Source organism: Pelodiscus sinensis, chromosome 1 (assembly GCF_052426305.1).
Source record: "Pelodiscus sinensis isolate ZL-2025 chromosome 1, ASM5242630v1, whole genome shotgun sequence".
Lineage (NCBI taxonomy): Eukaryota > Metazoa > Chordata > Testudines > Trionychidae > Pelodiscus > Pelodiscus sinensis.
The window spans coordinates 238602757-238624535 of NC_143052.1; the positions used below are offsets into that span (position 1 = coordinate 238602757).

A 21779-nucleotide genomic window follows, 5' to 3' on the forward strand; every position below is an offset into this window, starting at 1 on the left:
AGACACAGTGTCCATCTGCCCATGGTCAAAGCAAGAATGTGCCTGCAATTTCTGGGTCAAATGGAGGCCACCCCATTCATCATTAAATATTCCAGACTACACATGAGGTGCCTCCACAGGACTGGCTGAGCTCAGTATACAGATCCATCAAGCACAGTTTAAACATGATGGTAACTCCATCCACAACAGTCCTGAACTCATTGCTGTGGTGATATAAAAGGGTGAACACATGCACAGGCATTCAAAATCCTCTTGCACTTATGCTCAGGACAGATACTTCTCTGATAGGCAGGGAGCACACTTGGACCACCACACAAAACCCTTCTGCATTTAATCCTCCTAGAACTCAGTCAGATACGTACATCTTCACTTCCTCCCACTCCCTAAGAAATAAATCAATTCAAGTCTTGGCAGATAATATAGCATGCATATTCTACATCAACAGACGAGGAGAGCATGGTCACACCCTCTATGCAGAGAAGCCATCCAACTGTGGAACTGGTACATACAACATGACATGGATGACATGGCTTCCTACCTTCCTGAGTGTCAGAACACTGAACGGGGATGTAAAAATAAATAAATAAAAGAAACCCAAACCTACTAACTGAAACTGATTGAATTTCAGTCATTTACATGGTTAAACACTCTGCAGGCTGCCTGACCTGCAGACCTCTGTCTATGGCTGGGAGTTTAACCAGTAATGTTAACGAATAAGCTAATGGTTATCAGTTAATAGTTTAATTGGTTAAACTCTAACATCCCTACCACTGACACACCCAGCAGACACAACTGGGAACTAAACCCTACAATCTTATGCCAACTCTTCTTCCATTGTGGTTCCTTTGCCAAAGCAAAAAAATCGCAAATGTCATCTATTATGTTTCAGGGCAGAACTCAGATCCCTAGGAGATGTTTTCTTCATCCTGTGGAACAAGACACTCTTGTATGCATTCCCATTTATTCTACTAATGCACAGAGTCCTCCACACTATTAGGGACGGCAATGCCAAGGTCATGCTTATCATTCTAGCATGGCTCAGTCAGACTTGGTATTCTTATCTGCTATGCATGTTGATCTAAGAACTCTCTCAGTGAAACCAGATTTTCTGTCCTAGAGTGATGGTCAAATCCTCCATCCTCAACTGAAAACTTGCCTGGCGACCCTGTTTGAAGCAAGTCAAACATGTGGTGTTACACAGTAGACTAGACTACATCTGCAGTACTTTCCTACAGAATTGGAAATAATTCTCTGTGGTGCTTGCCGAAAAGTCTCTCACCCTGCACTATACCTCTTCCTGACATCCTTGATTACATTTTTAGAAATAAAAAATGACGGACTATCACTCAATTCCACGAGAGTACACCTCACGGCAATCAACACCTTCCATGACAACAGGAATGGCTTCTCAGTTTTCACACACCCTCCTATGAAACACTTCTTTACAAGATTTCAAAAACTTTACTCTGAGGTACACCTCCCACATGCACATGGATAATTGAATCTCACCTTCAGAGTACTTATGAGACCTCCCTTCAAACTGCTAGCTACCCACCTCCCTACTACACATGTCCATGAAGGTAGCATTCGTCATTGCTATCACATCAATGAGAAGAGTTGGGAAAATAAGTGCACAAATGGTCAACCCTCCCTACACTATTTTCTTTGAGGACAAGGTCCATGTTGCAGCTCCACCATACATTTCTTTGAAAGATGGCATCCGCCTTCCTTATCAATCAGCGGATTCACTTCCCTACATTTTTACTGCAAACTCCACAAAAACCCACATACAGGAAGAAGCACTACATAACCTCAACATTAGAAGGGTGATTGCCTTCTCTTTGGACAGAACTAATCTAGTCTATAAATCCTTTGGAACTTTTCTTGTCCATAGCCAAATGGTCCAAAGTTGCTGCTATTTCAAAACAATGACATTCCAAGTGAATATCTGATTGTATAAAGTCATGCTACCAGATCCAGGATATTGAAGCCTCAGAGGGCATCAGAACACACTGTACTCTGTCAACGTCTGTAGCATTTCTTTACAACAGACCCATTATTGACATATACAAAGCTGCTACTTGGACATCAGGCCATACATTTGCCAAACACTACACCATTGCACAGGACACCAAAGCGGACACCATAGTACTGTCATAAAGTACTTTCTGCTACTACCAAAAACGCTACTCCAAAGTCCACCCAACTATATTGTTGTATACTGCTTTATATTCACTGGAATTGAAGCACCCCTAGTGACAGCACTTGAGGAAGAGGTTACTGACCTTGTGCAATAACTGAGGTTGTTCAAGATGTGTGTCCCTGTGGGTGTTCCACTACTCACACTCCTTCCCTCCTCTTTGGAGTTTGATTCATAAGATTCTACAGGGGAGAAGAAACTGAGGGGTTTAGGACATGCATACACTAAACAGATTCCAGTGGTACCGCAAGACAGCAACTGCGCACGCACATCTTGACCAGCCATTGCTACCAAAGATCTCTGATTAATGGCTCTGGGATGCACCATCACTTGGGAGTGCAGCACCCACAGTGAGGCATATCTCGAAAACCTCAATTATTGCACTAGGTGAGCAATCTTCTTTTTCCATTACTTTTGGGCAGCTTATGTCTTTAGGTGTCCAGTTAAAACATAGTATTCCCACATAGAACCTAAATCAAAATATTAGCTTTCCATGAGTTTTAGGTGTCATTAAAGTACTTTTCTTTGAAGCCATGCTATACATGAGGTTAATGCCTTTTCACACTATTGTTCTCTCTCAGATGCATGTAACATAAACTTGGGTTTTCCAGTAACAGGACTGTGTAACAGCTTTTGTTATTCCTTAATCAGAAGATAGTCTGCCTATTTTTCTTCCCTTTTAGGTCTCTGATGTATCCTGAATGTTAGTAGAACTATAAAATTCTATCTGAAAAAACCATAAGGATTTTTTGACCCTCTAAGGCAGTGGTCTCCAACCTTTTACACCCAGGATCATTTTTTAAATGTCAGGACAAGCCTAGATCTACCCCATCCCTTCCCCAAGACCCCACCCCTTCCTTGAGGCCCTGCCCTCTCTGTTGCCCTCCTTTCCATCAGTTGCTATTCCCAGCCCTTATACACTCTCACTGGGTTGAGACAGGAGGTGCAGGCTCTGGGGTGGGAATGAGGGATTTGGGTTTGGAAAGGGATGAGAGGTGCAGGCTCTGGGAGGGAATTTGGCTGCAGGAAAAGACGGAGAAGGGGATGTTGGCTCAGGTGGAGGTGGAGGGGGGCTCCAGGCTGGAGAGAGTTGGGGTTAGGTGGAGGGTTGGGGTGCTGAGCAAGCCACAGGCTTGTGGATGTGAGGGTGCAGGAGTTTTTTGGGTGTCTGAGGGCTCAGAGCATGGAGGTTGGGAGTATGATGGGCTCAGGACACAGATTTGCACTGCTTCCCCTCCCCAAACAGCTGGCACGTTTCCTGAACAGCTGGGTCTGTCATACACCAGCAACTTCTTTCCCCCTGCTGCCTTCCTGCATGTGGGGCAGTGGCAGTAGGAGTCCCAGGTCTGCGCCAGCTCCAACTGCTCAGGAAGCGCATGCACCCTGCTCCTCCTCTCCCCATGGCAGCCACGTGCTTCCTGAGCAGTTGGAGCTGGTGCTCAGTCCCGGAACTCCTATCCATCCCCTCGTGCAGGAAGGCAGCAGGGGGAAGGAATTTGTATTTCATGGCCATTCAGTTCTTGGGCTGCTGTAGAAACAACTAGTAAGGATGATAATTAGTGAAGACTGTGGTGTGAGCACTTTTCTTCAAGTTGTCATACCTCAGAAATAAGACAGAATGATACATTGATTTAGCGGAAAAAATGGGAAGCATTGACTGTTATAGAAGAGCATTAATTTGGTGCTTATCAGACTAAATATATTTAGAAAATATTTACAAGGTGTTATTTCAGTGGAACAGCTTTGAGTGAGCATTTTAATTAACAGTTAGTTTTAGTGATGTCACTTTTGCTCATTTTGCTAGTATGTTAGCAGTTTATTTGTTTAGCATGTGCATAGTTGTCTAGCCAAGCAATGGTATCTTCAGTGGCGTGATGCAGTTTTTCTATACCACCATTGAACCTACTCAACAGGCATTCATTAACAAATTGTGTCGTTGTCTGTGTTGTGCAGCAGCTGCACAAAGAGCTATCACAAAGGCCCTGCAATATTGGTTGGCTGCATAGAAATCTTTCCCACTCTGGAACCTGTTCAACAGGGATCACTGACAATGGGATATGTCAAAACCAAGTGAGCAAATTGTGGGGTCCACGACAAGGGCCTAGTTGGGAATTATAACGGATATCCTTTCCTCTGCCAGAGTGTTTTCACCCTATCATTATGGCCTCATCTGCCACACCAAGGTGTATGACATTATGGCAAGCATACAGCTGGCAGTTTAAAAAGGTCATTGTGCAGCAGCAAGCTGGGGTTGGCATGTACTTTCTTTAGGAACTTGCCAGTGGCAACCTCTTGTCTGATAGGGGAAGGAGCAATATTGCTCAGAACTGGGATCTGTTGGATGCAGTGTGCCAGAGGTGATGTGCTTTGTGGCATATAGCTGCCTATTCACCAGTTTGGTGTGTGATGATTGACTCTCTTGGTATGAAGTACTCCAGCACCGAATGCAGCTCAGCTTTGAAATTTAACAAACTGGGAGAATTTTTGCCCTTCCCCCTCCTAAAAAGGGTGTAAAATTACTCTCAATGACTTATTGCAAACTCTAAAGGAGCAGAATATTTTGAATATTTGAAATAATAGTTGGAAAATTTTAACAAATTTAGACATACACTCTTGATTTAAAACAATATCTGTGAACCAAAAAAAAAGAGTAACATTTGTGTGAAAGCAGATCTCGAGAGAGAGTTTGCAATGCTGCTGTAGTGTTCTGGAAGTCATTACTTTTTATGGAGTATTTATATACATAACACAGAAAATTTGATAAAGATCACTTAATCCTGCTAATCCAATCTGCTGCTTTGAAGAAAAAATAGAGGCAGAATATCTTTTTTTTTTTCCTTTTCAGAGATGCTCATTTTTTATCTTTCTTGTCAAACTCTAAAATACCTGAATCTTTTCTACTTAGAACACAAAAAGTGAATACAGTGTATGATTTTTCTATGGGGAACAGAAGGTCAACAGTTCAGTTTTATTTTCAGCATTTTATAGACAGCATAAAGTGAAATCCCTTTAAAAGTGGCTAATGGTGTTCTAAGGGATTAGCAATAAAATGTAGCAGAGTACGGTGGTTCTGAGTTTTGTCCTTTTATGTAAGATCAAGGTTAAAATCTTATATTTGAGAACTGTGTTCTTTGTTTCTAAAAAGAGTGCGCCTAATAAAGTTTAATTCAGAGATTGGTTATGTTTGATATGGTGAAGTGAAACATGAGGAAGAACAAATTAGGACCAGGTCATTGTAACTATTTCACATGCTGAGATTGTTAAATATTTACAGGCAGTCCCTGGGTTACGTACAAGATAGGGACTGTAGGTTTGTTCTTAAGTTGAATTTGTACGTAAGTCGGGTACCCCAGGTGTCCCCAATTCAGCTGCTGCTGAAACTGACCAGCGGCTGACTACAGGAAGCCCGAGGCAGAGCTGCTTTGCCCCTGGCTTCCTGGAATCAGCCGCTGATCAGTTTCAGCAGCAGCTGACTTGGGGACACCTGGGGTAGAGCAGCTGGGGTGCTGCCAGGTTGGTCCCCGCAGCGCCGAGGTGCGGCGCTGTGGGGACCAACCCAGCAGCGCCCCAGCTGCTCTGTCCCAGGCGTCCAGATTCAGCCGCTGTTGAAACTGACCAGCAGCGGCTGAATCAGACACGCCTGGGGCAGAGCAGCTGGAGTGCTGCTGGGTTGGTCTGGTAGCGCTGACCCTTGGCACGGCAAGACCAACCCGGCAGCACCCCAGCTGCTCTTGGGGACGCCTGGGGCAGAGCAGCTGGGGTGCTGCTGGGTTGGTCCAGTAGCGCCGCACCTCAGTGCTGTGAGACCAACCCGGCAGCCCCCCAGCTGCTCTACCCCAGGCGTCAGCGAGAAAACCCTGGTCTGCTGGGGCGGGGGGCGCACTAGCTGCGCTCCCCCTCCCCCAGCAGACCAGGGACACGCGGAGCGGCTTTTCTCGCCGCGGAGGACGCGGGCGGTGGGACTGCCCAGACGCGCTGCAGTCCCGCTGCCCGTGTCCTCTGCGGCTTTGCTCCGCGTCTCCCTGGTCTGCTGGGGGCCCCCCCCCCAGCAGACCAAGGAGACGCGGAGCAGCTTTTCTCACTGCGGAGGACGCGGGCTGCGGGACCTCAGGGATGCGCCATGCCGCAGAGATGCCCCCCCCAGCAGACCAGGGAGATGCGGAGCAGCTTTTCTCGCTGCGGAGGACGCAGGCGGCGGGACTGCGGTGTGTCTGGGCGGTCCCACCGCCCGCGTCCTCCGCGGCGAGAAAAGCCCCGTTCGTAAGTAGGGATCCGACGTAAGTCGGATCCACGTAACCCAGGGACTGCCTGTAGTGAAATCTTAACCAGAAAGAGAGAGGTTCCTTAACATTTCATAAAATTTACCATATGGAATCTTTAATATTGCCAGTCTAGGAAGTAGTTTCTCATTATTTTATCTTTTTCGTTTTTTACTTAGAGTAACAGAAACATTGCTCTCTCCATTTGAACTGACAGAATCACCGTAGGTGGCAGGCGTCTATTGGGATTTGTCTTCCACAGAGCATGTCACATCAGTATAGCATACAGAAAAACACTTTCAATTTTCCTTCTGATTTTTTGTTCCCTTTTTCATGGCTCAATGTATATAATTTTTCTTCTATTTTTATGTTCCCTTCCAAATTTTTATGTGGTCTTTTCATTAAGGAGTTACATGAAATCTGGTAGGTCTAATATTGAACCTTCTAGCTTTGTCATGTCTAGTAGGCATTTTGTGCAAATTGTAGTCTTCCTGCATTCCCCTCTCATTCTGCCTACTTATTTTTTTTATACATTTCTATATGCTGCCTGTTCCAAAGAATGAAGTAGATTAAGGAATGGAAATTTGGCAGTCAAAAACAAAGCTTGTCCTTATTTATAATTAGGGAAAAAATCCACATAGCAACATTGATTGCTGGCAATTGATTGTTCTACTGGGGCTATTTCCAAGCAAGGACAATGGCGAGGTCCTCGAATGAGAGAAGGTTTTCTTCACTGCAACTTAACTATTTAAATGCCATGTAGTTCCTCTAAGTCTTAAAGATTACTTGAAAAGATGATTTTAAAAATATAGTTGTGTGCTTTTTACTCCTCTATGTATGAAGGCCTGAAGTTAATACTCAGTGGAGTGTAGAATCTTTAGCAAAGACATTTTTTTCTGAAATGTTATCTAATTTTGAGTGATTTGGTGTTGATAAAGCCCATATGCCTTTAAAAATTCATATCCACCTATTGCTCAGTGTTTTGTTCTGTACTCTTGTGATATTATTTCAATAGTTTTCCAGTTTCCATAATATCATCGTCCCCTTTTTAAATTATTCAGGTCATCTTTAGGCATAGATTTTTTTTTTTTTTAACCAGTGGCAGTTACCTTGTTACTGTATTGTTCTTCAAGTGATGGTCCCTATGTGTATTCTACACATGGGTTTACATGTGTGCCATGTGTCTGCAGAGCCATTCAATCCACAGGATGGTTTGGGGTTGCCTCCCTAGCCTCTGTGCTTTGGGAGACTCCACAACGGGCACCTCAACTGTCCTATGAATGGGCCAGTCTCCCATATTGACTTGACATGGGGCCCAGGACAGCCTGGGGGGTATTACTGAGGAGCTTGGCGCAGGACATCAGCAGGGAGCTGCGGCAAGCATAGTGACCCAGCAGCCTGCGCCACTCTGCTGCTGCTATTTCCCAGCCTGGTCACGCTGTTTCACCACAGTGGTGGGAAGCGGAGTGCCTCAGCTCACTCTGTTCCCCCGAGTGAGGCATCTCTGCTTCCTGACACTGCAGTGAAGCCCAGTGACCTGGCTGGGAGGTGGCGGCAGAGCAGGCTGTTGGATTGCTCCACTTGCAGCTCCCACCACCACAGTGAGGGCAGTGGGTGTCCTGAGCCCTACCTATGACCCATGCCAGGATCCCCAGTAATCCCTTAGGTGATGTAGTTTGGGGGCTGGGGCTTCAGGGAAGGGATGCAATTGGAACAGGGGATTCCGGGTCCCACTTAGGTACAGCCCTGTATGTCTGAATCCAGAAATTCTTCAAAGCATCTTCTGTTGACCTTCATGTGCTCTGTAGTTTCCCTTGTGTTCCCAGTTGAGGGTATAAAAGGTAGTGTGGGTCATTGCTTCTCCAGTTTTCTTATCTCTTTATGTCCCTACTTGGAATCATGTCCTCTTTCGCCCCATGTTTAAACTGCAATATAAACACATGTTTAAACTAAAATATAAAACAATACATAGTTTTTCTGTCAAAGAGGTTTCCTTTAGTCACATCTCAGATTTATTCACAAGATTGTCAATCAGACAATATGCTTATGTGTATTTTTTTCTAAAAAATTCCATGTTTCTTCCAAAGATCAGACTCTTCAGTTTCTTGGTGTTAATCATGCCCTTTCTACCTGCAAAAAGCCAAACACATTGTAAAATTTCTGTAGCTCTTTATTATTAGAGCAAAAAGATCATGTGGATAAATCATATCCTTCCACAGGATTTCTAAGTGAGTTTCAGCATGCATCTTAAAATGCTACAAAATAGCAAAAATTCACCCTCCTAATGGTGTTATAGCTCAGTGCACATGAGCACCAGCTGTCTCTATAGCATCCCTACTGGATATTCCACTGCAAGACATTAGCAGAGTAGCAACTTGGAGCTGTGTTCACACATTCACACCATGCTATGCTCTAGTCCAAGTAGTAACTACAGATGCAGCTGTAAGAAGGAAGTATGACAAGAATCTCTGTTGCCAACTCTCTCTCACCCTCCTCCGATATGAACACTATTTGCCAGTCACCCACATGGGGAATACATACAATGATCATCACTTGAGGAAGAAGTGGAGTTTACTTACTGTAACTGAAGAGTCCTCAAGGTGAATAGCCCCTATCTACATTGCACTACCTGCTGTATTTCCTGTCCACTTTGCATCCAGTTTGTTTGCTGGAAGAAAAGGAACTGAGGAGACTTTGACCTATACTGCGTTTTATTCTCACCCCTTTGAAGAATTTCCAGACTCTGGTGCATGGCATGCATGGGTATCTATGTGTGGAATACAGATAGGGACCACACATCTCAAAGAACCTTCAGTTATAGTAAGTAATCTCCATACACTTTTTTCAACCCAATCTGCTTAAACTTTTTTCTTCTTGATTATTTAGTAATCAAACTATATCCACGCTCATTTTAAATTTATGGTCTGTTTGGTGAATTGTCAGACAACTTTTCAACTACAGATTATTTTCCTAGGTTAAACAGGTCCTAGGACAAGTAACCTAGTGTCATTGCACTTAAAACCTGGTTTTATGTAATACCAAGTGATTTCTGTAGAATTCTGTAGAGTAGTTCTGTAGAACTATTTGCACTTTAATTTAGTTTAAATATAAACATGTATGAGAATCAAAAAGAAAAGCTATTTGCTGTATAAGTTGTGAAAAATTCCAAATAAGAAATAGGAATAGCCTTTTTCTTTTTATGAAAGATGGTGTTATTTAAGAATCCTCCCCTCCCTTAAACAGCAGAATGTTTGAGTAAATAGGAAAGGCAGACTTTAGTGTTATATATTTTAAATGGTGTCACATTGATTAAGCATTAGCATCTTGAAATGCCCCCATGCAGGAAATTTTGTATCACCGCGGTATCACTAATGACATAAAAATTAAATCTGACTCTGGGGAGGTAAGCATATTTGAAGGTCACATCATTTGACACAGATAACTCCACACAGAACAATAGAATACTATTGCATGTGTTTAATGGAAAGTTGTAACTCATTTTTTCCCCTTAGGCTCCTACAATAAACCACTATCTTGCAAAATCACTTGGGATTTGTTGCACTATTTGGTAGGCTCCAGACTGGAGGCTTCTGCAGACATGTCCTGGATAAGGGGTTCTCAGGAGTGAAATTTAATGAAGGAGACTAAGTAGCTGGAGAGTCATGGTAGCCTGCTCTCTGGTTCTGAAATATTTTTAAGTTGACCAAAAATGGTACTGTAAAATTTCATTGTCTCAGTTACAGTTCTGCAGTATAGATTTTTTTGAAAGTAGATTGATAGATAAAATATAGTTGGCACCTATTACTATAGCATCTGAGCAATTCTCAAAATGTTTAAAATGAATATACCCAAATGGCGGGGAGCTCAGAGGTTGGGAACCCAGGGGGTGGGGAGCTGGGCAAGCGACAGGGCCTAGTGGCTAAGAGGGGAGCCCAGACGAGTCTGCTGATGGACCCTGGGAGAGCCTGGCATCCATCAGTAGAAGGGCTGAAATTGACCTCCATTGGTCCTGCAAAATCCCTTGTTCAGGACTGCTCTGGTCCCAAGGGTCCTGGTCAGGGAAGTCTGATTTGTAGCCTAATAACATAGGACTTGGAGAGTTGATTTTTGGTGGTATGTGACTTTTTACCACAGCTACACTGCTAGATTACAATCTTCCCTCATTCCTCTGGCTTCCAGACTAAACATCATTCAGACTGCGAGTCTGTCATGGAAGTCTTAGATTCCTTAACTTTCCAAGGCCTCCATGACTTCTGCAGCAGCCAGTGCAGCTGGCCCGGAGACTGGCTAAGCAGCTTGGGCAGGCCCTTGGCCAACTGCACCGACTGCTGCTGAGGTTGACTCTCTCGCCTCTCCTTCCCCACTACCTCCTGCAGCAGCAGGAGTTTAAGTATGGGAAGGGTCTCAGGGCTGGGGCACACTGTTGGGTGTGGAAAGGGGGTGAAGGTGCCAAGTGGTGATTACCTCAGGGAGCTCTGCAGAAATGTTGATCTGTCCCTTGTCTCCTAGGCTGAGGTATGCTCCCTCTATCTGCAGGTACTGTCCCTGTAGCTCCCATTGGCAATGGTCCACAGGGAATGGGAGCTGCTTTTCTGGTTGCTCTTCAGATTGCTGACTGATCTTTCTGTGGGTCACTGGCCCTCAATCCAGAAAAGGTTCCCCCATGGCCTAGCTAGCTGAAGTCTTGAGTCCTATATCTCAGGAAGGGATGCTGGATGAAGACTCTGCATCCCAATAATGTGTCTAGAAGCCCAGAGCTTGACATAACTTATTGTTGTCCAGTTCTAGGTAGCCTTAAGAGCATGTGAGATCCAAAGTTTGGGTCTATTACAGCACCCTGCGGAGATTCCACCAGGGGAGAGTGGTTGGAGCTCTGGCAAGATTGTAGTAGGAATGTTAAAATGCATATAAATGACTAACCATGTAAGCGATGAAAATGGGAGAGAGACTCTCTCAAAGTATAGAAGATTTCACTGTAAGCTTCATGCCAATAAAAAAAACCAACCCCACTCCAACCACAGAAAATGCAGCCCAGGTGTTTCTGGGTATCAAAAGCCCCAACTGTTCAGTTGTGAAAACACCCAGTTCCACAAATGACAGCTTAAATAATGCAGTTGCGTGCTGCAGTGCAAAAACTGTGGCTCGCTGAAACTCTGTGAACAAAGTAAATGAATCTAATAAAAATGTAATATAAGTCCTATTAGTTGTATTGTAATGAGTATGCTTTGCAAGGAACCAGGAGTGAGAGAGTATTTTCTGGTATGATGTTTCACAGTTCTGTGGTTTCTGCAGCATGTTGTATGTCTACTGTGCTATATATGTCCACAGGGACATTTTATAGAAATGTTTCACACATATTTGAAAACTTTTAATTGTAGAGAGCAGAAGAGTTATGGTTTGCATTAAAGTAAGCTGCCCCTTTTTAAATCACAGATCCAGGTTTGTTATTTTTAATTGCTCTTCTAATGTTATATCAGTTAAAGACTGTTAAACCACTAGTAGGCTACAAAACAAACTTCATTTCTGTGCTCTAATGGAGCTACAAAGAAATTCGTTGTCTCAAAAGTAGAATTGAGGTTTCCTGTTTGCAGTTGTTTTGAACCACAAGATGCAAGCATTGTAGGGTGGCTGTAGATGCACTTGAGATTTCCGTGTCAGATATATTATAGTGCTGGAGAGAACAGCAGGTATTGGTTACAGTTGTCAAAAAGCATTTGTTTAAAAAAAAATCCACCAGCAACAAGGATGAAAAGGAATGAAAGAAAAGAAGGAACAATGTCTGGATATCTTTAGGTGGCCTGAACCTCAGATGGTCTGTAATTGTGATGGAAAATCCAGAAGAGGAAAAGTGAGATGTTAGTGATTATTTACTATCAATCATGTGGTAGAATATCTAGAGTTGCATTTTGTTAAGGCAAGCAAATAAAAGTGAAGGAACATGTCTCAAAACATACAGGCTAGTATTAATGAGTTTTTAAAAAAACTTTTCTGTAATGTAAACTGCCTTGTAATGAATACGTTTATGGTATAGATTAATAGATTTTTTTTAAGGCCAAAGTGTGACAATTAGATTATTTAGTCTGCCCTGCATACATAGGTCAAGGAATTTATCCAAGTAATCTCCACATCAACCTCATAACTTCTGTTTTAGCAATAGCATAACTTTAGAAAGATATATCTAGTCTTGTTTAAAAGATATAAAGTGATAGGAAAATCCATGACATCCATTAAGTTTTTTTTCCAATTGTTGATTATCCTCACAGTTTAAAAGAAAAAAAATATTGCCCATAATTTCCACGCTGACTGTTCATTCTTGTTACTGCATTCTAGGATAACAGTTCCCCATCATGAGTGTGTGCATTCTTTGTAGATGTATGGTCTTGCATATTTGCTGAATTAAATGCATATTGTTCAGAGACTCACCTGGGGTCAACCTATACAATTGACCTGAGCCCATCATAACTTACTTCTCAAAACTAATCTTTGTCATCTGCTAGTTTTACCAGTTATTTTATATTTTCTTTCACATTATCATAATGTCATGCAGGACTATGTCAAACATATGTCAGCACAGTTACCTTTATCAACTACATTGGCATTGTCAGATAAACCTGATTTTTTTTTTTTATGGCAAGACCAAATTTTCATAGAACCTAATTAATTCCTATTAATATTGTTATTTCTTAAATCTTCTCTGATTATGTCCCATACCAGCCTTTCCATGATTCTCCCTGACTGATGTCAGGTTAATCATCCCAGAGACATTGGTGTAACAGACATTTTTCCTCAGTTCTCTGCACAGTGTTTCAAGATTTGTTAAAATGATGAATTCTTTTAATTTTTGTGGGGTAAAATATATGTGGTCCTGCGGATTTAAAAAATGCTTCATTATAACAGTTGCCATTTAACATCCCTCCATAGTTACGATTTCATTATCCCTGTAGGATAAGAATACAGGCAGTCCCCGGGTTACGTACAAGATAGGGACTGTAGGTTTGTTCTTAAGTTGAATCTGTATGTAAGTCAGAACTGGCGTCCAGATTCAGCCGCAGCTGAAACTGATCAGTTTCAACAGCAGCTGAATCTGGATGCCAGTTCCGACTTACATACAGATTCAACTTAAGAACCCCAGGCGTCCCCAAGTCAGCTGCTGCTGAAACTGATCAGCGGCTGATTCCAGGAAGCCCGGGGCAGAGCAACTCTGCCTCGGGCTTCCTGTAGTCAGCGCTGGTCAGTTTCAGCAGCGGCTGACTTGGGGACGCCTGGGGCAGAGCAGCTTGGGTGCTGCTGGGTTGCTCCAGTAGCGCCGCTCCTCGGCGCTACTGGACCAACCCAGCAGCACCCAAGCTGCTCTGCCCCAGGCGTCCTGATTCAGCCGCTGCTGAAACTGACCAGCAGTGGCTGAATCAGGACGCCTGGGGCAGAGCAGCTGGGGTGCTGCCAGGTTGGTCCCATAGCACCCAGAGCGGCGCTACGGGACCAACCGGCAGCGCCCCAGCTGCTGTACCACAGGCGTCCGGAGCAAAGCCGCGGAGCACGGGGGCAGCGGGACAGCCTAGACGCGCCGTGGCTGTCCTGCTGCCCTCGGGCTCCGCGGCTTTGCTCTGCTTTGCTCCCCGTCTCCCTGGTCTGCAGACCAGGGGGACGGGGAGCAAAGCCACGGAACACGCGGGCAGCGGACAGCCCAGACGCGTCTGGGCTATCCGCTGCCCGCGTACTCCGCCGCTTTGCTTCCTCTCCCTGGTCTGCTGGAGACCAGGGAGACGGCCCCGTTCGTAACTGCGGATCCGACATAAGTCGGATCCGCGTAACTCGGGGACTGCCTGTATATCATTATATTTTTTCTAAATAGAGAATATAAGTATTTATTCCATACTTCTGACTTTTGCTGCATCATATTTGACATTTTACCAACCTGTCTAGTATTGGACCTATACTATTGCTACAATTATTTTCCTCCATTATATTTGAAGAATTCCTTCTTAATGTCCTTACCCCCTAACAACCAGAGATTGTTCACTAATATTTCTTAGCCTTCCTTTTATTCTCATTTTTACCTCATCTCTTAACTAGTATGTTGAACCAAAGACATTTTTTTCATGATTGGGGAATTGTGTTGTTTGAGTGGAGGTTTTTCTGGGAGGGGAGAGGGAGATGAGGAAAGCAAGAAAGGCCATTCCGTCAATTTGCCTCTAGTAAAGCATTTTTAATTATGTCTTCTTTAATGTGTATGATTAACATTTTTCTGTTACTCAGTTTTGCTCATGATTGTTTTCTGCTTTGGAAAATTAGCCTTTGTAAAGCACCAACTGTGTATATTTATTGGCTAGAACTATATATTTTATTTGCACATATCAGATAGCGTTAGGTCATTGTTTACACCTAGCCAAGTATAGTATTTTAAATCAATGATCAGCTCATCTTTACTCATCAGAATAAGTTCTGATAAAGAGTTGATTGCATTACTTCTTGTGTTTAAAAGTTATCATTAATTTTAGAAGGTCCGGGCCAGGGATGTTTTGCTAGTGACAGCGTGAGATTTCCAGCAAATGTTCCTGAGGCAAAACCCCCGTAATAACACACTGTTTATTTCTTCACATTATAGATGGTAGATTAAGGAACTCTTCATCTTGGTCCCTCGTGATTTGGTGGTCTGTAGCAGTCCCCTACCACCTTGAGATTTCATCAGTTGTTTCAATAATTTATAAGTATTCCAGATCCTGCTTTTCTGAATAGTCAGTGATTTTAAAGCAGGTAATATTTTCTTTGATGTAGAGTCCCATCCCATTCCACCAGTTTGCCATTTACAAGATGTTAGGTTGACAATAGTAATACCTGGATCTTTTACTGAACAGTTACAGTTCATTTAGAGCTAAATGTGCTTGCATAGTTCTAGGCGTTATCTTGGTGGTGTGTACTATGTTGCACTTGTCTTCACTGAATTTCATCTTTCATTGTGCTATATAATCATTATGTTTTATCAGGTCCAACAATTGTCCCTTGTTGTCTCATCTTGACTCATATAAATTTTGTGACATCTCCAAATGTTGTATTGTTTGAAAATTGTTCACCCATTTTTTCAGACTAGCAATAAATGTGCTTGCACAGGTCATGCTTTATAATGAAGAGCTTTGAAAGCTTTAGAAGTGACCAGAAAAGAGGGTTATCGCTGGACCTGTTCACTATCTAAGCACCAGCAAGTAATCCACCAACCATGGGCTGGTTTTAAAGTACAGGACTAAATGTCAGATAGCTTAGGCTCTGTCACTGAATCATTGTTCGCTTGGGCAAGTCTCTTAACATCTCTGAACCTCTGCTTCCATATCTGTAAACTTTCTTAATAAATTTGCAGGTGTTCTTAGGGCTCTGGGCAAAAGGCACCTAACTTTACCTCTGTTGGGGCTTCAGGCTCTACTTTTTGGGCTCCAGGTAAACACCCACTGCCTGTGAACTCAAGGCTTAATCTTTTGCAAGGTTACAGTGTCTTTTACCAATGAAAGAGCCTTACACAGTAATATCTTACTTGTCTCTATTTATTAACTAAGCATACAATGCTCTCCACTTCTGATAAGGTAAATGGGCTTTTTTGATGGCCAGTCAGGATCAGGTCATTGGGAAATTCTAGTTTGTTCACAATGTTATTGGCAGGGTGTTGAGGTCTGGTAACTCTGGTTTTGAGGCTGTGTCCTGGGCTTCATTACAAAGAGCTTCCTTTTGGACCCCAGTTTTTATAGTAGGGAAACTTGAACCATGCTTAGCTGTACCTTAATCATTCATTTTACTAAAATATTACTAAATACTTTTCTAGCCAATCCTAATATATTGTAAACAATTCTTTAACCAGTCCTACCCCACTACCATAGTTGATTTACAGCTAGCAAAATTAATTATGCAACAGGCAGGAAACAATAAAAGAAGCAGGCAGAAACCATACAGAAAAACAATAGAGAAGTGGAAACCATAAAGGCAAAACAATTGCAGTATAGATTTTATAATCCTGTTGATGAGTGACGACTTCACTGATACTGTAGTGCTGTCGAACTAAGTTTTCTTTAACCATATTAAAGTCTGTTTTCTTTATCTGGTGATGGTGGATACTGTTAGGTCAGGATTTCCTCCTTAACAGCCTGATATTACATTGTTTTAATGTAATTTAGATGGTGGAATGTGAGGATTAGGGATGTGAATGACTAGTCAACTATCCGATAAGCAAATGCTTATCAAATAGTCAAGATGCTAGTTTACTAGTTGCTTCCCCTCCCCCCTTGCTGCATCTATCAGAAGGAAGGAGTGAGGAGCAGGTGCTTCAAAGTGGCAGCACTGCATGGAGCCTGGGGCCAGACCCCCGAGCTCCATGTGACGCTGCCGCTTTGAAATGCTGCAGGCTGCACATGGTGTTTCAAAGCAGCAGTGCCATGTGGAGCCCGGGGTGAGCTGGGGACTCAGATTCCCCATCTGACCCAGGGCTCCCTGTGGCGCTGCAACTTTGAAATACTGGGAGGAGCATGGGGCCAGCGAGGGACTCAAGCAGTCTCCTGCTGGCCCCATGCTCCCTGCATCACTTTTGCCTTTGAAGTGTAGCAACAACCCTAAGGGTACGTCTAGACTACATGCCTCTGGCGACAGAGGCATGTAGATTAGGCTACCCGACAGAGTAAAATGAAGCGGCGATTTAAATAATCGCCGCTTCATTTAAATTTACATGGCTGCCGCGTTGAGCCGACAAACAGCTGATCAGCTGTTTGTCGGCTCAGCGCGATAGTCTGGACGCTCCCCTGCCGACATCAAAGAGAGTTGTCGACAACCCAGGTATGCCTCATCCCAGGAGGCATACCTGGGTTGTCGACAACTCCCTTTGATGTCGGCAGGGGAGCGTCCAGACTATCGCGCTGAGCCGACAAACAGCTGATCAGCTGTTTGTCGGCTCAACGCGGCAGCCATGTAAATTTAAATGAAGCGGCGATTATTTAAATCGCCGCTTCATTTTACTCTGTCGGGTAGCCTAATCTACATACCTCTGTCGCCAGAGGCATGTAGTGTAGACGTACCCTAAGGCTGTTGCTACATTTCAAAGGTGGAGGTGTCCTTATCGACTAATCGAAAAGTCAATGCAAATTGCATCTACTATTCGATTAGCCAATTAATTGAAATTTTGCATCCCTAGTGAGGATGTGACTTTCTGCTGTTTGACACATGGCTGCTGCTCTCATAATGTGGCCCTACGAAAAGGCTTCAAACCTTACAATATGGCAGCAGGAAAATACCTTATCCCTACACATGGTTCAAAAATTGTTTCTTGTTTTATTTTTCTGCCTATGGGCATATACTGAAACTAACAGTGCTGCATCAGTCATACATACCTTTTCTTGTCTTTCTCCATTTGTTTGCTCTTTCCGTTCTAGGAGGTCTCTTAAAAGGTATATACAGTAGCTACAGTATTTCTGTTTTCTGTGACTTGCTTTGTGATGATTCAATCTTTGCTCAGCCTTTACTGAAGCATATTGTTCTTCCTTGAGAGATTGCTTATGTTTGTCTTGTGTTAGGTGTGTGTGCGTGCCATATGTGCGAGTGCCAGAAGTTTTCTCCTCTGCATTACTCATGGGGGAATGGCTTTAGTGACCTCTGGAGTGGTGGAGTGTGGCAGGGGAGGCTGCTCCGAAGAGGCTCATGCTTGCAGGGAACTGGCTTAAAAGCCTGCTGCCCATAAGCACTGACTCATGCTGCGCCTTCCCCCTTCTTCCATGCTGCTGCTTCTGATACAGAGGCAGGAGTTTAGGGGGCAGGGCTTATGTGTAACCATGAAGGTTAACCGACGAGCCTCTTAAAAAACAACATATGGTTTGGTTGCACTTTATTGACTAACAAAACATGTAGATGGTATCATGAGTTTTCGTGGGCACAGCCCACTTCTTCAAATGACCAGAGTTTTGAGTTTAGGATGTGCAGACCCAAAATAAATAGGGGAGAAGGGAAGGAGGTGGAAAAAAGGAGGTGGGGGTAGAAAACAAGGAGCAGAGGATATGGAAATATCAAAGGAAAAACAGAAGCGGTTAACCCAGTGATCTCTAGCCTTTTTACACCCAAGATCACTTTTTAAATGTCAGGGCAAGCCAAGATATACCCCATCCCTTCCCCAAGACCTCACCCTCTCCATTTCCTTCTTCTCCTTCAGTTGCTGTCCCCAGCCCTTACTCACTCTCACTGGGTTGAGACAGGAGATGTGGACTCTCGGGTGGGAATGATGGATTTGGGTGTAGGAAGGAGTGAGAGGTGCAAGCTCTGGGAAGGAATTTGGCTGCAGGAGGATGTGGAGAAGGGGATGCTGGCTCAGGAAGAGGGTTCCAGGCTGGAGAATTTTGGGGTCAGGGGGAGGGTTGGGATGCTGAGCAAACTGCAGACTTCTGGATGTGGGGGTGCAGGTGTTTGGGTTGTGGTGTATGAGGAGCTCAGGGTAGGGGGGGGTTGCAGTGTTGTGGCATAAGACTGGTATTGGGGGTACAGGTGTTCAGGGATGTGGGTGGCTCAGGGCAGGGGGTTCAGGTGTATGATAGGCTCAGGCTTGGGGTGTGTAGGGGATGCAGGGGGTTTATGAGGCTGCAGCCAGATGGGGGCTTGTTGGCCATGCTTCATTTTTAAATAAAATATTATTTAAACACAAAACATTTCAGCGTTTTCTTTATTTATGGGAGGGGCAGGGAACATTTTTTGTGTCAGGGGCCACTGACCCAGAGAAAAATCATTCAGGGACTACACAAGTGAGATGCAAAATCTCAACCCCTCCAGAAAATCCCAGCACTCACTGATGTGGCCTCAACTAAGACACCTCACTCCCCTGGCATTCCAGCCCTATGGTGGAGGGTAAAGTAGGTAGGACTGAAGTTCAAGGCCTAAGGCCAGATTAACTCTTCTGAGGTACCAGGGTTAGTGGATTTTGTGGGCCTTCCTAGGCTCTGGTGTGGAGCCAAAAATGAGGGATCCAGTGTGCGAGACTGAGCTGCCAGTGAGTGGGGTAGGGACGAGGGTGCAGAATCTGGATGGGAGTTGCGGTACAGGAGTAAGCTGGGGGTAGGTGTCTGGTCAGAAGGGAGGGGGCAGTAGCAGGGTGCTGGTGGGTGTCTGGCCAGGGAAGAGGGGGCAGTAGCAGGGTGCTGGTGGGTGTCTGGCCAGGGAAGAGGGAGCAGGAGCACGGTGCTGGTGGGTGTCTGGCCAGGGAAGAGGGAGCAGGAGCACGGTGCTGGTGGGTGTCTGGCCAGGGAAGAGGGGGCAGGAGCACGGTGCTGGTGGGTGTCTGGCCAGGGAAGAGGGGGCAGGTGCAGCTCCACCAGTACCTGGGAATCTCTCGGTATGAGGATCTCTCAGGCAGGCTCTGCAGGCAGTGCTGAAAGAAGGGCACGTGTGGATCCTTTAAGAAATCCAGCTGCTCTGGATCCTCCGCTGCCATTTTAGCACCTGCCCCTACAACCCTGCCTCCCTGGGGAATGGGGGAAGGAAGGCAAGACAAGAAAGTGTGCACATTGCTGTGGGGAGGGAAGGAGCAGTGCATGCGCATGCTTCCTGAGAATCCGGATCTGACAAGGAGCTGTGGGACTTCTCTCCCTCTCACACCTCGCCTCCCCAACCACAGGAAGCCGACTTTGGCTCCAATTTTGCGAGGGACAGGAGGCTGTAGCGCCAGAGCAGGCTCCTCGTTGCAGGGAGTAGGGAACAAGGGGGTACTGCATTGAGATCGACTGGCAGTGCCTCTGCGATCGACCAATTGATCGCAATCAACTGGTTGGCGACCACTGGGTTAACCATTTTAAGCATTTAAATTATTACATTCCTAGTATGAGGAGCAGGTGGTATGAGTGCAGGAGCGGGGGTGCACAGAGTTTGGGTTGTGACCTGGGCAGGCATGGTGGAGGGGAAGCAGAGGGCTGGGGAGAAATGGACAGGGGTGCCAGGTGCAGGTTCTAGCCCGAAATCACTTAGGGGGTGTCTAGACTAGACTATAGGGTTTTGTCGACATAAGTCTACTTTTGTCGACATAACATCGACAGAACTCAGCAGTTTTGTCAACGACTGTCAACCTCATTCTACGAGGAATAACGCCTTTTGTCGACAGAAGGCATTATTGCGTCTACACTGTCCTTTGCGTCTACACTGTCATGTCGACAAAGTGGCTTGCTTTGTCGACAAAACTGGATGTAGTCTAGATGCTCTTTGTCGACAGAAGCTTTGTCGACAGTATCTGTCGACAAAAGCCTGTAGTCTAGACGTACCCTTTCTTAAGCAACTCCTGGCCAGCAGCCCATTAGGACCTTTAGGCAGGTTTTCAAGGAAGCTGGCTATGGGGCTCATGTGCTCTTTGAGCAGCGCAAACCCTTGGAAGGGGACAGGCATTGTTTGCTGGATGCACCACAAGCATGGGCCAGGCAACTCTTATTGGCTGCCAATGGGAGCTGCAAGATCATGCTGGAGGCAGAGGCAGTATGTGAAGCCCTTGCTCCAGGGGCTCGTGGGACACAGAGCACATGACTCCCTCAGCCAGTCATTTTGAGGGGTGTGACATATTGTGGAAGGCAAGGAGCCTTCCTGAGGGACTTGCAGGTCACATTTAGCCAATCCCTGAGTTAGAGACTAATGAGCTGCAAGAATCCCTCCTGGGTGAGCAAGATTTTTTTTAAATATATACTTAGTAGTCTACATGTACTTGCAACTTAATGAAATGTAACAGAAAGTTCTGATCTTGTGGCAAATAAAATAAAAATTAGCTTAGGATACAGCATTGTAGGAAAAGCAGACCAGGGGCAGGGAGAGTGAGAGGGGAAGCCTGAGCTCTGTCAAACTACAGGGTGGACCTCTTCAGTCCGGCACCCTCAGGACTTAACGCGTTCCCATACGAGGGAATGTGCCAGACCAGAAGAAGTCCCCTGCTGCCAGTTCCCCAGACCACTTAACCTCCTCGCTGCTGGCCCCAGCCACCACCCCTGCCAGGCTGCCATGCTGCTGCAACCCTGGCAGCCCGGACTACCCTGGCCCCACTATCTGGACTGCTGCATCACTGGCCACAGCCCTGCTATCAGGGCTGCCGCAGCTGCTGTATCTCCGGCCCCACTACTGCAGCTGCTGCAACTGTCACACCCCAGCCCTGCTAGTGGGGCTGCTGCGGCCCCTGCTGCACTACCATGTGTCCGGCACTGGTCTGAGCCCCAGCCCCAACGGGCTCCTAGCCACTTGCCATCTTGTCACTGGGGCTCCCAGCCGGGACTCCCTGGTCCAGTTGCCAGATGAGGGAGTCCTGGTTTTGGAAGGGTCAACCTGTAGTATGAGAAGTACCT

At 45.1% G+C, this 21779-nt stretch overlaps 1 protein-coding gene across 2 annotated transcripts in view; it reads left to right on the forward strand.

Moving 5' to 3' along the window:
- The window catches only part of NCK2 (NCK adaptor protein 2), a 129772-nt gene that overhangs the window by 56026 nt on the left and 51967 nt on the right, over nt 1-21779 (forward strand). The gene's annotated exons all lie outside the window — the stretch shown is intronic.